The 14,571-nt window shown below is 43.9% G+C and overlaps 1 protein-coding gene across 1 annotated transcript in view; it reads right to left on the bottom strand.

Annotated features, from left to right (window-relative positions):
• The window catches only part of PKHD1 (PKHD1 ciliary IPT domain containing fibrocystin/polyductin), a 2,083,594-nt gene that overhangs the window by 950,154 nt on the left and 1,118,869 nt on the right, over nt 1–14,571 (bottom strand). The window lies entirely within an intron of this gene.

Genomic DNA, 14,571 nt, shown 5'->3' with positions numbered 1-14,571 from the left:
TCAGTTGTCCTGCCAATACCACAGCTATGTAATTTGAGGGTACATTGGTACTGTTGTATTCCGAATTTCTGCTTTCAAGTCCTTTGATCATTTCTAATTCTACATTCCTTTGCACTCAGAAATTTGACCAGATTGGAGTTTGTGCGGTGCAATGCCAAAGGTAGGGTAATATTATACACAATGTGAAATTAATGCATCACTTTTAACTCGCAGTGACGCTGGAAACACTGGGGTATATTACCAAGGGCTAGTATCGCCGCTTTCTCAGCGAATTGTGCCGAGAAAGCCGCGATACAGCTAGAGCCCTATTACCAAGGGCACTTTAAAGCCTGTGCAGAGCCCACTTTGCATGTCGGCGATAAATATCGCTAATGACATGCAAAGTGGGCGTTCCCACGTCCAACCACATGTAATATGTGGTTGGAGGTGGGAACACCCTATTACCAAGGCAGGCGTTGGGAGACAAAAACCTGCGATAAACTCATTTATCGCAGGTCTCCCAACGCCTGCTCCGACCAGGCTTTAGCCATTGTTAACATGGGGGTGTGGATCATATAGCTGAATCCACCCCCCCCCCCATATTATCAAGGCCCACATTAGCGCATGAACACAAAGTTTGTTTTCATGCGCTAATGTGCCATATCGCCGACTATCGCCGGATTTCTAATCGCCTGCCTGATGCGCATTGATAATTGCGCGCTAATTAGGCGATGAAATCCGGCAATACGTTTTGCAACGCACACCTCGGTAACATGCCCCACTGTTTCTGTGTGAATCAGGAAATACTCGGGCCTCGAATAGAAGAAATTAGTACTTCTCCAAGACAGAAACTCTGTGTGCTTGACACTAGTTCATAGTCACTCAGCCTTTGGTGTACAGACATTCAGTGCTCATCAGTCTATGGGCAGTAGTATCCGGCTCCCTCCTTCAACCTAGTCTGACTAAGGCACATTCCTGGTCATTCAGTCATGGCTGGATTGGGAAACAAAAGGAGCAATGACAAAATGCCAAGCCCAGCTCCAATCTCTTCCTTTCCTCTCTCTCCTTCCATCCATCCATTTTCTGTTGCTTTCCTCTCTTTTTCCACTCTGTCTCTCAAGCCCAGTGCTAAATTTGAGCCTATGTTTTTCGGTGCTCGACACCGTCCCTTTATTGTCAACACCGGCTTCTATGATAGTCTGCCACGTGGTGGCGCTGTTTGTGTAATTTAAGTATGAGCAGAAGAACAGCTGCAAAAATATTCTGCAGTCAAAACAATTCCTTCCTTCCAAGCTCTTTTTATACCTTTGAGGGCCTGGAATAGTCTGCATTGCCCCACGTTGAGGAGTGTGAAGGTTAGCAGTTGTGCATTTGGCTGCGCTGGCATGGCAATGGGTGGTGCAAGCTGCAGTGGCCGCCTGAAGAGGGCCCTGGTGCTTTTTTTTTTTTTTACAACTTAAGCACTGCTGAAGCCCCGCTGTGACTGTTACAGTTAAACTAATCTTGAGGACCTGAAGGAAGTGACAACAGTAACAGCCCTTGGCCTACAAAACTAGCCTCCAAAGGACCCAGCCCTCCCAGGAAAATGCTAATGGAAAGAATGGCCAGCCCAAACCAGAATTTAGCTGAAATTTGGAGTCATTCTGCATCCTCTCTATATTCCAGAGCTTCTTTTATACAAGGCTAGAAGGATGACACCTTTGCCACTGGGCCCAGGCTGAAAGCTCCCATCCATTCCCATACCCTTGAGCAGTCTGCACCTAGCTCAAGGCTCTCTTAGGGATGAGGCCTAGATGATAGGAAGAGCCCACTGAACCATTACGCAGAGCAGAGCCTCTATTATTTGTTGTATGGATTACTACTAGGAGAAAAAAGAGAGTCACGCAGACCATCTGACACAATGTTGTGCAGTCTCCTCTCAGTCGCGTGCCAGCTGCTGCTCAGGGCCGCGCAGAGTGTGTACAGTGTCACACCATGTGCGACGTTTCGCAGCTTCAGTACACTGCAGGATTACAGTGCCATGGTCGCCAAAACAGGATTCTAAGGTGACAATATCTGCCGTAAATAGGATCTGGTAACGAGCGACACCTCACTTCTTATTCAACTGCCCGCCCCCTCATACTATAGACATAGCATCTACGGCACAGCTGTCCTATCGTAGGGCAGTTGTAAGAAGCACAAGGTCATGGATGAAATTATTAAATTAATCTGAGCCACGGGTAATTGCTTGAGGCCGCATTCCCGTCCATCATTTTTCACCCTTCATGCCACCCTAGACAAAGCCCTGCCTCTGCAAATCAGTAAGGACTCTGCTGCTCCTCATAGGAACAGTCAGTCCCCAAACTCCACACTTTCATATGAGGTCTCCTCTAGAAGAGACCACAAACAACGACAGGACAGTTTCACTCTACTTGAGGTTCACCAGATGTGGTTAGCTTGAGTCCTATGGCACAGTGAGCACGAGACCCACATCTGGGCATAGCTGTGGCACTTAGGACATCAACTGCAACAACAAGGTGATGGATGGAATGTTTGAACTAATCTGAGCCAAGCTCAATTGCCTGGGTCACATTCTAGTCCATCGTTTTTCTCCCACCATGTCACTCTAGGGAAGGGCCAGCCGTATCCAGATCAGTACTGACCCTGCTTCTCTTAGGAACAGTCTGACTGAAGTGCTTGGCAAGGCCCCATCGAGAAGGAACCACAAGCAAGCCCAGACTGGCAGGCTTTGCCCTACCTGGTGATTAATAGTAGGGTGTAGCTTGAGTAGTATTGCACAGTGAGCTTGGGGCCCACATCTGGGCATTACTGTCACACTTAAGGCATCAACTGCAACAACAACATTGTGATGGATGGAATGCCTGAATTCAGTGGCAGAACACAAAATGATGGAGTCTATCTGCAGAATTTGATGAGTGGCCCTCATGCTCCCAAAGCTCACAGATATTCATTGGCCTTGATCTGAGTGTGGGTGGGGGCTTGACGGAGTTGGCCCCCCCTGATCACTGTGCCATTGGAACCAAGCTGCACCTGATTTATGAGAACAAATCAGGGTGACACCGGTGTTGGGTTGCTGTGTTCTGTTTCAGAGAGGTTCTGGTTTGGCAGATGGGGCTGGACTGTTCCTATTGGGGAAGGACCAAGACTGATTTGCATATGGCTCAGTCGAATCAGAGATGGCATGGTGAGCAAAATAATGATGGACTGGAATGCGACCCCAAGTAATTACCATTGGCTGGGTTTAATTGAAGCATTCCACCCATCACTGTTTAGTTCACATCTGTTGTGGGACAGGGGCACCACTGACATCTGTTTACCGCTCCACCTTCTGCACGCTACCAAAGCTAATCTTATGAAGCCTTAAAACTCACATAGAAGTCTGGAGAGCAGACCTGATACAATTAAACAGCAGACATGCTTTTACTGTATTTATTGAGAAATTTCTGCAAAGGAGGTTTAGTTTATCAGGAGACAGTGCCCTCTGGGCCTGAACTTGGCAGGGCTGACATCACTCAGGGTTTCATCATACCATATATTTAGCTGCAGTTACACATTAACTGAAGTTACTCATTTAAAAAGAAGGTGAGTTCGCCATCTTGCAGCCAGTCCACACTATCCGTGGGCGAAAAAGCTATTGAATGCATCTATGTGCGGGCGCAAGTCATGAAAAGCGCCAAAGGCCCGTGTGGTTGGCGCAATTTTTGTAAATGTAACGGCTATTTGTTATCAGTCCCTGTAACAGAGGGACACTAATGAGTTACTTGAATGTTTATACATTAGCTCAAGAAATATAGCAAGTAAGGAAGCTTAACATTGATGGTAAAGGTGGCCTCAGTGATTTGCAGGGTATGGAAGACAGCATGCATTTGTGCTTGCTGCAGGCAATGTTTGTGACAATATCGGGAAATTAAAAACAGGCCCACCCACTGACCTGTCAGACCAGCCCTTCCAGGCACTGCCAGATTGCCCCATAGGCCAGTCCGACCCAGCTTACATTTTAGTTGTCAACATCTTGCATTCTGGGTCATGTAGTTTAGGTTTTTAATCAAAGTAGTAGAAAACAAAATAGTCCGTTTAGACTACCAGGAGCATCGACCCCAGAGTGCAAATCTCCATTTACTCTAAAACCCCCTAGGGCATTTCTGGGACAAGTCACGTTACAGTTTATGTGCAAATGTACATGGACAGGATAAAAGGTAGCTCTCTGGACTCCTTTTTGCACCGGATTACAATGATGCACGAAATCTGTGTGTTGGAAGAAGCACTGGCTTATTCTGTGCCTCTGAACCATCTTGGAAGTGTCTATTTCAGCTACGGTCTCTCAATGCAATTCAGAATAGAAATATTATTAATGTACTTTTTAGGTTTGGCTTCACAGCACAACTTTCTGCTGACCTGTTGTTACCAATTCTTAAAATATTCACAGCTTTAATCCAAAACTTTTGCTGTGTGAGATTATATTTGTTTGTACTAAATCTGTGAAGAGTTACACTTCGGCATAAGAGGATTTTGGCCCATTTTTGCACCTATCATTTTTACCTGGTGCTAAAAGGGGTTCAGGGCAGCTAGGGTGTCATTAACCCCAGTGCAAGCAATGAAAATACCCCCTAAGCAATTAGGTTGTAAAATAAAGCATTGGTCTCAGGCCTCTGGTGTCACTGCACCTGCTGCACCACTGATAGCTGTACCGATGGGCCAGAGATACAATTACAAGCTTTGTGCAAACATTTCCAGGAAGCATACATTGTGGCTCAAGCAGACCACATGTAATTGCGCAAACTGGTCCAGATGGCAAGAGTGCAATCACGAGGGTCTGGCAGATAAGTCACAGTGGAACAGCTCCTGGGCCCTGGTAGCTTGTTCCAGGGTGACTGCATATGAATCCACCAGACCTGCATGAACATGTGAGAGAGAGGCTTAAGTCCAATGCAAAATGACTTTTGTAAGCGACTGCCCCGTTTGCATCTCCACGGGACTACTGGCCTACCTTAATGCAATCATCTATCAAAGGGCAAGAGGTACCAACAACAGTTCACAAAATATTGGTTGCAATTTGTGCTCAGGAAAGATTTTAATGAACCAAACTATGTACCAATAAGTCAGTTCATAAAATTCAGAATTGTACTGGGTCATAATTCATCCTACCTCACAATTATCCTCATGATTATTAATGCGGTCAGTTAAAAAGACTACTCACTATGGTGTAGACCATCACAGGGATGGTGGCTTTCTGGGGTTCCCTCTGTACACCATGGCAAGCAGGCCACAAGGTGATATTATCTTTACGAAGTTCTGTCCCCCTATTTTTCATGAGTGTTTGTGGTTCTAAGTCAATATGGATTTCAAGGACTTGCATTTTTACATGCATGAGAGGTGTGGCATTTCAAATAAGCAATGCACAGTATATAAGATATTGATTTGTGCAAAATTGTTTTATAGGTTTTTTTTCTTTCTTTTATTGCCCATGTCCTGATGAGGCCCAAATCAGTGGGCCGAAACGCGTCAACCAGAAGATGAGGAGAAGTCTAATGAATTAAAGATTATGGGCTAGATGTAGGTAAATTAGATTTACCGATTCATAAATACCAAATTTTACCAATTTGGTATTCATAAATCAGTAAATCTAATGTAGGTAATCATTCGGTATCAAATACCAAATCTGTAGGATTCGGTATTTACCGATTCGGTAATTACCAAATCGGTATTTGCCATTGATTCCTATGGGCCTTGAAGCCCATGGGAATATATGGCAAATACCGGTTCGGTAATTACCGAATCAGTAAAAATACCGAATTGCCAAGGGGGACAGGGTGTCACTTTGACACCCTGTAGCACCCCTGTTTCTGGTGTGTGTGTCATGTGTCACACATACATGCCCTAAGGGCATGTATGTGTGCCCCTAGGGCATGTATGTGTGCCACATGGCACAGGTGTACATGCACATATGTGGATGTACACAGGAATTCGTTATTTACCACCCAATAGTATTGGGTGGTAAATAACTAATTCTTAAGGGCCTGTGGCACTGTTTACTGTGCCACCTACAGCTGGATTTACAGAATCGGGTCCATTTACTGATTCAGTATTTTACCGATTCGGTAAATTTACCGATTCTGTAAATCTCAAACCCCCTACATGTCAAACCAAATACCGGTCGGTAACGGCCGAAATCGGCCGTTACCGACCGGTATTTGGTCTCCTACATCTGGCCCTATATGTATTAATTTACAAATACACACATCACATGGACTGAGTGGAGTTGGAAGTATCCCTCACACTTGTGTGTAATGGACTATCTCCCATTGGATTGCCTACATATTTGTATTGTTTCGCAACCAGGATTAGGATGAATGGTTAAGAAGGAACTAGTAACACTTTTTAAATATGGTGTTTCCTATGTTTTATGTTTAATGTTTCTGTGAAAAATTAAGAAAAAAAGACATAAAAACTGGTGTGAAAAAATGGTGGAAAGTTTGGTGAGTGGATGAAATATTCAAAGTAATTCCCTAGGGACTAGGCTCCCACCTGGAGGAACTAATACAGTTTTTCCTACCTTGTAATTTCTCAGATTGATCCCCACACATCTTTTTTATGTTTTTGCTTCTATATGCTTTTGCCCAGCTGCGTTGGGGAAATTAGGGCTAAACCCTGGATTTTGTATATAGGCTTTCTGGGATCAGCAGACCACCATATCTGTGATTGATTTGAAATAAAGTAGTTTTTTTTAAATGTAGGCCATTTTCCTTAAGGAAATGGGGCTGCATTAAAAAGTGTACTTCTTTTTAAAGGTGTGTTTGAAAATTGGTAGTGGTTCCCTGGACCATTGCCTGCTCCCTAACAAACTTTTTTTTTAATGCACTAAGAGGAGGGGACTCCAAGGGGATCTCTTCCTTTTTGCGACTGCAATACAATCCCAGCTTGGATGCTGGTAATATTTTGATTATATGCAACCATATTTCGGTCACAAAAAATTGGTACACATCATACTGCTTTATTATTTGGAAGGAACAGCCCCTTCCAAATACCAAATCAGTATGGAGCTGCAATTCAATTTTAGGGGTCAGTAAACCAAGTCTTAAAATAGGATTCATTCATAAGAAAAAACATTTTTGGAGTTACCAACTCTGAATCAGAACTTTTGGGACTGTACACATTTAGCAAATCTGTCCATTTACAGAAAGGAATTTTTTAACAGTTTTGACTGTCACTCTCCGTGACAGCAGTGCTATGAAGTCACTTCCATCACAAGCCAGCACTTTGCAAAACAAATTATTAAAAAATAATAACACTTAGAGTATGCAATAGAATGTTAAGGCTGAGCTCAGCTTCTCACTCAGAAAGGGGGCACTAACATTTTAAGTTATTACCGATTCGAAGTGGGTCACTATTCAAACTACTTCATATATATTATATCATAATTAATGAAGCAGGACACAAATTGTGACCCACAGGAATCACAGCCATGACAGGGATGGTGGCCTACTGAGGTCAGTAGAGCACCATATCTGTGATTGCTTTTAAATAAAGCATTTATTTTTCCCTACATTCAGCCCAATTTTGTTACAAGGAAATGGGATTTCTTTAAAAAATATATATTTGTGTCATTTTCATATTTCAAGAGTAATCAGTGTTCCATTGCAAGACTGCCTACTCTTAAAAATATTTTTGGGAACATTCCCAAAGGGAAAGAGGTCCTTGCGATTGGCTTACCTCCTCCTTTGAGGAGTTGGTAACATTAATGTTTTGCAACCGGAATTTGGTTGGAAAACATTAATTCATACCATTCCTATTCAGCATTTGGAAAGGCCACCCTAAACACGCCCCTTCCAAATGCCAAATCGCTATGTGGTCACAAACACAAATTACGATTCTGTGAATGCTGGTGTGATACATCAGTAAAAGCCTTTTTTGGTCACAACTGGCCCAATAGCGACCACAAAAAGGCTTTGTACATCTGGCCCCATTTGAAAAGGTGCATTGTCAGGACCTTTACAATTAGTTCAATTTGGGTATTTACAGAAATAGGTCAGGAGGCTCAATGTGGAAAATCAACAGCAGTAATAAAGAACATTCCCAAAGGTGTATCCGTTCTCATCCTCCAACAATGTATTAACTGAAAGCACATAAAAACGAGCATTGGCAAAGCCAAGATAACAACTTGTAACATTCCAACGCATATACACAGAGACAGAAATGATCTGCACGTTTCTTGCACAACTGATGTTTTTCACATTAAAGCAGCCTGCTCTATTGCTTTACCAATGCCGAAGAAAGAATTTGCAAAAAGAACTGCTTTCTGTATGAAATACATGAGAGATAAATAATTGAATGTGAAAACAGCATGAAGATTCGCTGTAGTTTCCAGATGTAAAATATGACCGCATCCATTCCAAAGAGAGTACTTCCTGGTTGCTGGAATGATACACCAATATCCTACAGCATGAGGTGAGAGAGCAATGCTGCACTGGGTGGGGGCATAGCCTGCTGTTTGTATATTTAAAAAAACATGGTAACCTGAAAGCCAGACCCAATAATCACGGCATTCTCTCATATCTCACCGTCATACACAACACGCATAAATACAATACAACAAACAGGCACATAAAAACTATCCTTCCACTAATACAAAAATAAACGGAAATCATTTACAATAATCAAGCGCACCCTGAAACAATCTACTCCACAAAACACTCACCTCGGGAACGCAGCAACTCGGAAAACAACCATAAACATCGCATAGCTATCCTAACTTCAAAAAGGACAAGAACCTTGGAATAACTCAGATCTTCTCTCTGCAACATGATCGTGTATTAGCTGAATCATCCAACTGGCATGCAATGTATCTGGCCATTGGCCAAATAAACATGGTGACCCCTCTTGCACATCAAAAGAAGCACCCCAGAGCACAAAAAACACTCGCCACATAATGACAGCTCGCTGACGCTCCTCACATTGAAACACCGTAGTGGACAAGATTTCACACCAACAACTCTCAACCACCAACACTGACTAATCAATACACAAATAATAATCAGCCGGGCTTGATTGAATGCAGTGGAAGTCACAGAAAGTGATATACTTACCCTTCTGAGTAATGTGAAATCTGGTTCCCCTCGTGATCTTCTCCCTGCCAGAGTAACTAATAACCTGAGCAGCTTACTATGTCCTATCATCATGAAGATCCTCAATCTCTCTTTCACAGAGGGTAAACTCCCGCAACAGTGGAAAGAGGCAGTTGTGAATCCGATACGCAAAAACACCACCTCCCCCTGGACAGAACTCTCCAACCTTCGCCCTATTTCTCTGCTGCCCCTCCTGACTAAGTTGGCTGAGAAATTTGCTAACTCTCAGATTTCCAGCTTTATAGAAGCGACAGGGGGCCTGGACCAATCTCAATCTGGGTTCAGGCCCAACTACAGCACCGAATCTGCTCTCCTCTCCGTGACCGACAACATCAAGATGTCACAGGAGAGAGGAGGATCAATGATTCTGGTGCTGTTAGACCTGTCTGCAGCTTTTGATACTGTGTCTCATAAGATCCTGTTGAACAGACTACAAGGAGTGGGCATTAGAGGCCAGGTGCTTGCATGGCTGGAGAGTTTCCTATCTGGGCGTACACAATCTGTCAGCTTGGGCCCCTATCATTCCATCACTAGGGAGCTCACCAAAGGGGTGCCACAGGGCTCATGCCTAAGCCCCACATTGTTCAATGTGTATGTGGCCCCCCTTGCTGAGATTGTGAGGAAGTACGGATTCACACCAGTGTCGTATGCCGACGACACCCAACTCCTCTTCCCTTTCCATGCCCTCAATGCTAATGTTAGGGAAAACTTTGCGGAAGGCATGAGGGCCATCTCTAACTGGATGGCCTCCAACTACCTCCAGTGCAACGTCGGGAAGACAGAGGTGATGCTTTTCGGTAAAGCTAGCATGCTCTGGTCTCCCGACTGGTGGCCCCAAGACCTGGGACCAGTACCTTCCCCAAAGTCTACTATAAAAAACCTAGGAGTGAAACTGGATCAAAACCTAACCCTAAAGGATCACGCGAACGTGATTGCTGGAGCCTGTTTCCATACCATTGGCTTACTCAGACGTATCTTCCCTCTTCTACCTGACATCTATAGGAAGACACTGGTACAGACCCTTGTAATAAGTCGTCTTGACTATTGCAATGGGCTCCTGATACTAGCCAATGAGGATGCCATCAATAGGCTGCAGGTGGTCCAGAACACGGCGGCCAGATTGATTCTGAACGCCCCCCCTAGAACTCCTTCTGGACCCCTGTTGAGAGAACTTCACTGGCTCACGGTACGTCAACGGATCAAATTCAAGATCTGTTGTACTGTCCACAGATGCCTTTTTGGAAATGGCCCCAGCTACCTAGCCCAACTATTTCATCCTTACAGACCGGAACGTGATCTACGGTCCAGCAACCAGCTCCTGCTTAATTCTCCTTTCATTAAAAAGACCAGACAAGGTGGCCGCGCCCTCTCCTCAGTGGGGCCAACTCTGTGGAACAATCTGCCCCTTAGCCTCAGACAGATCTCCCACCACCTTACATTCAGGAAAGCACTAAAGACCAATCTGTTCACTGCTTTATAAGCCTTCCATCTCCTCACTACGCATCATCAGTTCATCGGTACTGTTGCTTTTCAGTCACCTGTGCTTGCGGCCATAGCGCGGAGATAACCCTTGGGTTCGATTCTGGCGCTCTATAAGCATTTAAATAAATAAATAAATAAAGAATGGTGATGGATAAAACACAGATCTGTGACTGGCGTTGAGTGTCTGAAAAGTTTGAGCGATCCGTCCATCAGCTCTTTTTGTTTACTTTGCTCAGCCTAAGATGGTAGGGTATGCCCAGAAGTGGGTCCTTTGCTCACTTTGCCACTGAATTCAAGCTAGGCAGGCTGATGAGGGGTGTTACCCCGAGACATGTACCAAGATGCTTGTTTCATGTCCAGGTAAGAACTGGTTTGGCAGTTCGGGCTGGACTGTTCCCATGAGGAACATGGTCAAGCCTGAATTGGATATGGCTGGGTCTGAACTTGAGTGGCGAAGTGAGCTAAAGAATGATGATGGAGTCAACCCAGATCTGTGACTCGGGTGATTGTGTGAAAAGTTTCAGCGTTTCAGCGCTCCGTCCATCATCTCTTTATTATTAGCATGTAATCAAATGCCATACCTTCTCACATTTGATCAGTTACACATCCCCATGTGCCACGCAAAGAACAGATTTTTACCAGCAGCACATAACACCAAGCAATGCCAACTCACATTACATGAGTTACACAGGATGTAGAGTGATGCAGACTAAAATGTTCACCTGATGCAAGTAAACATACACCCAGCAAACTACTGCAACACTGGCAATGATCACAGACTGCAGGAGCACCAACAGCCTAGACCTATACTCTTAAATAGGTCAGGCATTTTTCATTCAAATAGATTGGTGTAAAACATGCACACTCTGCATTGTTGACTACACTACTCTTTACTTTTCTAGCAAGTAACATGTAATTCACTTTGTTTTTTAAAATTTATTTATCAGTGTTTGTGTAGTAAATTGCAAACACCAGTGCGCTTCATATATGTGATATAGACAGTCTCACTGGGTCATTAAGATCACACAATACAGAATACAGACAGTATATTGAAAACTGAGTTTACAGCTTGGTACCTGGTGAATGGAAGTGCAGCTGACATTGCAAAGTAGATGAAACAAGATAAGAGATGGTGGTGGTGAATCCCTATAGCTGCCAGGAAGAGTATCTTTACGTTTCCTGTTCCCCACCCCACCATGGCCCTGGGGTCAGGGTGTGCCCAACCTGCTCTAATATTAGAACTTTTTTTCATTTTCCAAGAGTTCTGTAATGGCTTCCACAACATATGCTCTATATTGTGAGCAGCCAATCAGGATTCGTCCATCCATATCAAATGGGCCAATCAGAGCATATGTTGTCACCAATGGTCCAGAAGATATCTCTATTTTTTTATCAGCTTTAACCCCGTCAAGCCCACTCGAGCATCTTTTTGAACGTTCATTTCTCCAAAACTACTGAATGGATTTACACAAAAAGGCACACTTCCCAAGTAAAGTTCTAACTTTTGCCAAATGGGCTGTAAATTCATGCAGCTGTTTTTTCTGTATCAGAGATCCAAATTTCCTAAGAGAATTAACATGGGAAATTGCACTTTTGCCCCACCCAGCATCTTTTACTTGGTCTCCGCTTCAATCAATCAATCAATCAATAAGGATTTGTAAAGCACGACTGCTTCACTTGTGAGGACCTTGAGGTGCCATGGGATCATGCTGCGAGATCACGCTGCCTGCTCCTGATGATGTTGGCCAGGGGTATCAAGTATACATTGAAGTGCGTTGATCTAAGGGATGGGCCTTGAGGCACACCGAAGGTGATGTTCTTATGAAGCGAGAAGTAGGGAGGGAGGGAAGATGATCTGCAGCATTCCTCCTGTGAGGTAGGATGCGATCCACGTGAGGGCTGCTCCTTGGATTCTGATCTGGTGGTGTCTGTTTATCAGTGTGTGGTGGGATAAGGTGTTGAAGGCAGCAGAGAGGTCAAGGAGGATGAGGGCTGCTGTTTCACCATGGTCTAGCAACATTCTGATGTCATCCGTGGCTGTGATTAGTGCTGTCTCAGTGCTGTAGTTTGATCTGTACCTGGATTGGAAGGGGTTCAGTAGGTTGTGGTTCTCCAGAAGCCTAGTTAGCTGCATGTTGATAGATTTCTCGTTAGCCTTTGCAGGGAAGGGCAGCAGTGAAGACCTCCACTGTGTAATGCAGATTTTTCAATAAAAATAAAAATACATTCTCCCTATTGTTTCACTGAAAACAATCCTTCATGTTGCGTGAGTCGCTCCAGGTTAGTCCATGAGAGGATGCATGATTTGCTAAACAACTGCTGAATAAAAGATGGTCTGTAGAAACATCATAATTCAGTGAACCCAACTGGATCTTGAGGGCAATCACCTCACCTAAGAGGGCTACTGCTGTGACGTGATGGCCATCATAGCTGCTACTGGTTTCAATGTTATATTGCTGATGATTAAGAGAACCATGAGAGAGATGTGGGTGATATCCTCCCTGAGACTTTAGTACTGTGTCTTATAAAAGGTTCGAAGACCAAGTCTATCCCCTTTACACGGAACAGTCTCCCAGCGGTTTGTGAAACACTTCAACCCTGGGTCGGACCAGCCTATAGGGCAATCAGGCAGTGCATGACAAGCTGGTCTGAAAAGCCAGTGGGAGGGCTGTTTTTTGGCTGTTTTGTAGGACTGTTTTATTGTCTTTTGAGCCGTTTTTTCTGTGGCAGGCACTATTATTACCACAAACATTGCCTGCAGCAAGCACAAATGCCTTTGTTCCTAACTAACATGCAAAACACCTCTATAAAGTGTCTTTGCGAGTTCGAAATGGGATAATTTGCAAATGTGGGCCACTTCTTTAGCAGTCTTTTTTTGCTAATGGGGGCGAGTTTTATTTTGGTGCCTGGGCCTATTTTCTGTCCCACTATGGGCCTGTTTCAACCTTTGCACTTTGGGGGGCTTATTTACAAGCCCTATGTGCCGCTGGTGTGTCACTTTTAATATGGGGAAAAGTGATGTACCAGTGGCGCAAGGGGCTTGTAAATAAGCCCCTGGGCTTGGGAGAGCTGGAACCCATACTCCTAAATTATCTGACTCTATGGGTATTTAAGCAGCATGAGAGGTAAAGAGAAAACTCTTTTCGAAATATCTAGAATTTTACAATTCCACGTTACCCACCTTCAGTGGGAATTCAACATTCCACAATGCAAGCAAAATACTAATTCAAACTTTAGCTGGAAAATACATCTATAAACAAATAAGTAATACTTTCAGCACAATTATAGCGTTCCAAGTGGTGAATCTTAATTTACTAGGGGTTATTGAGTGTAATATTAAAGAAATCAATAAACACATGTAATTTGTTATCCCTTTGCATAATACTAATTCACCTCTGTGTGAGTGCATTTCTAAAGTATACATGAAAGTCTGATTAATCATGAGGATAAGTAAACACCTTGAATTCCTCTTCTTTTCATACATTTATCACACAGAATATATGTGAGTTCAGACTAACTATGATTATAACACACGCCCACTATCAATTCAAAAGAGAGCCCAAACTACTCACCTCCAGGCTCACAAAAGTAAACAGAGGGGGAAGTAGGCAGGGTGCATAACCCGATAAGTCCTTGAGCAACTCTGACACATGGAAAGGAGCCTGGATGGGTCTCCCCATATGACCTCGAGCAAGGCTCCAAATCCATTGACAGTGCATTGACAGCAACATCTCTCTCTGACTCTGTGGGATTCTGCTAGCAACTCCCAGCTCACATATATCATGACTATCTTCCAATATATAATGCAAGGGAGCATTGTGGCTGCACCCGTCGGACAGGCTGTTCTCCTTGGTGTGTATCACTACATCTACAGACAAGCAGCAGGAGTGTGTGACAGTGGCCAGAGACATGGTGTAATGTGCATTTTGTCTGTTTTTTTGTGTGCTGTTTTTTTCTGAGTTGTCTGAGGAGAGGGTGTGGTTTATCA

Source organism: Lissotriton vulgaris, chromosome 6, assembly GCF_964263255.1.
Source record: "Lissotriton vulgaris chromosome 6, aLisVul1.2, whole genome shotgun sequence".
Taxonomy (NCBI): Eukaryota; Metazoa; Chordata; class Amphibia; order Caudata; family Salamandridae; genus Lissotriton; species Lissotriton vulgaris.
The sequence above is the reverse complement of the archived record's forward strand: the minus strand, read 5'-3'. Positions and strand labels throughout refer to the sequence as shown.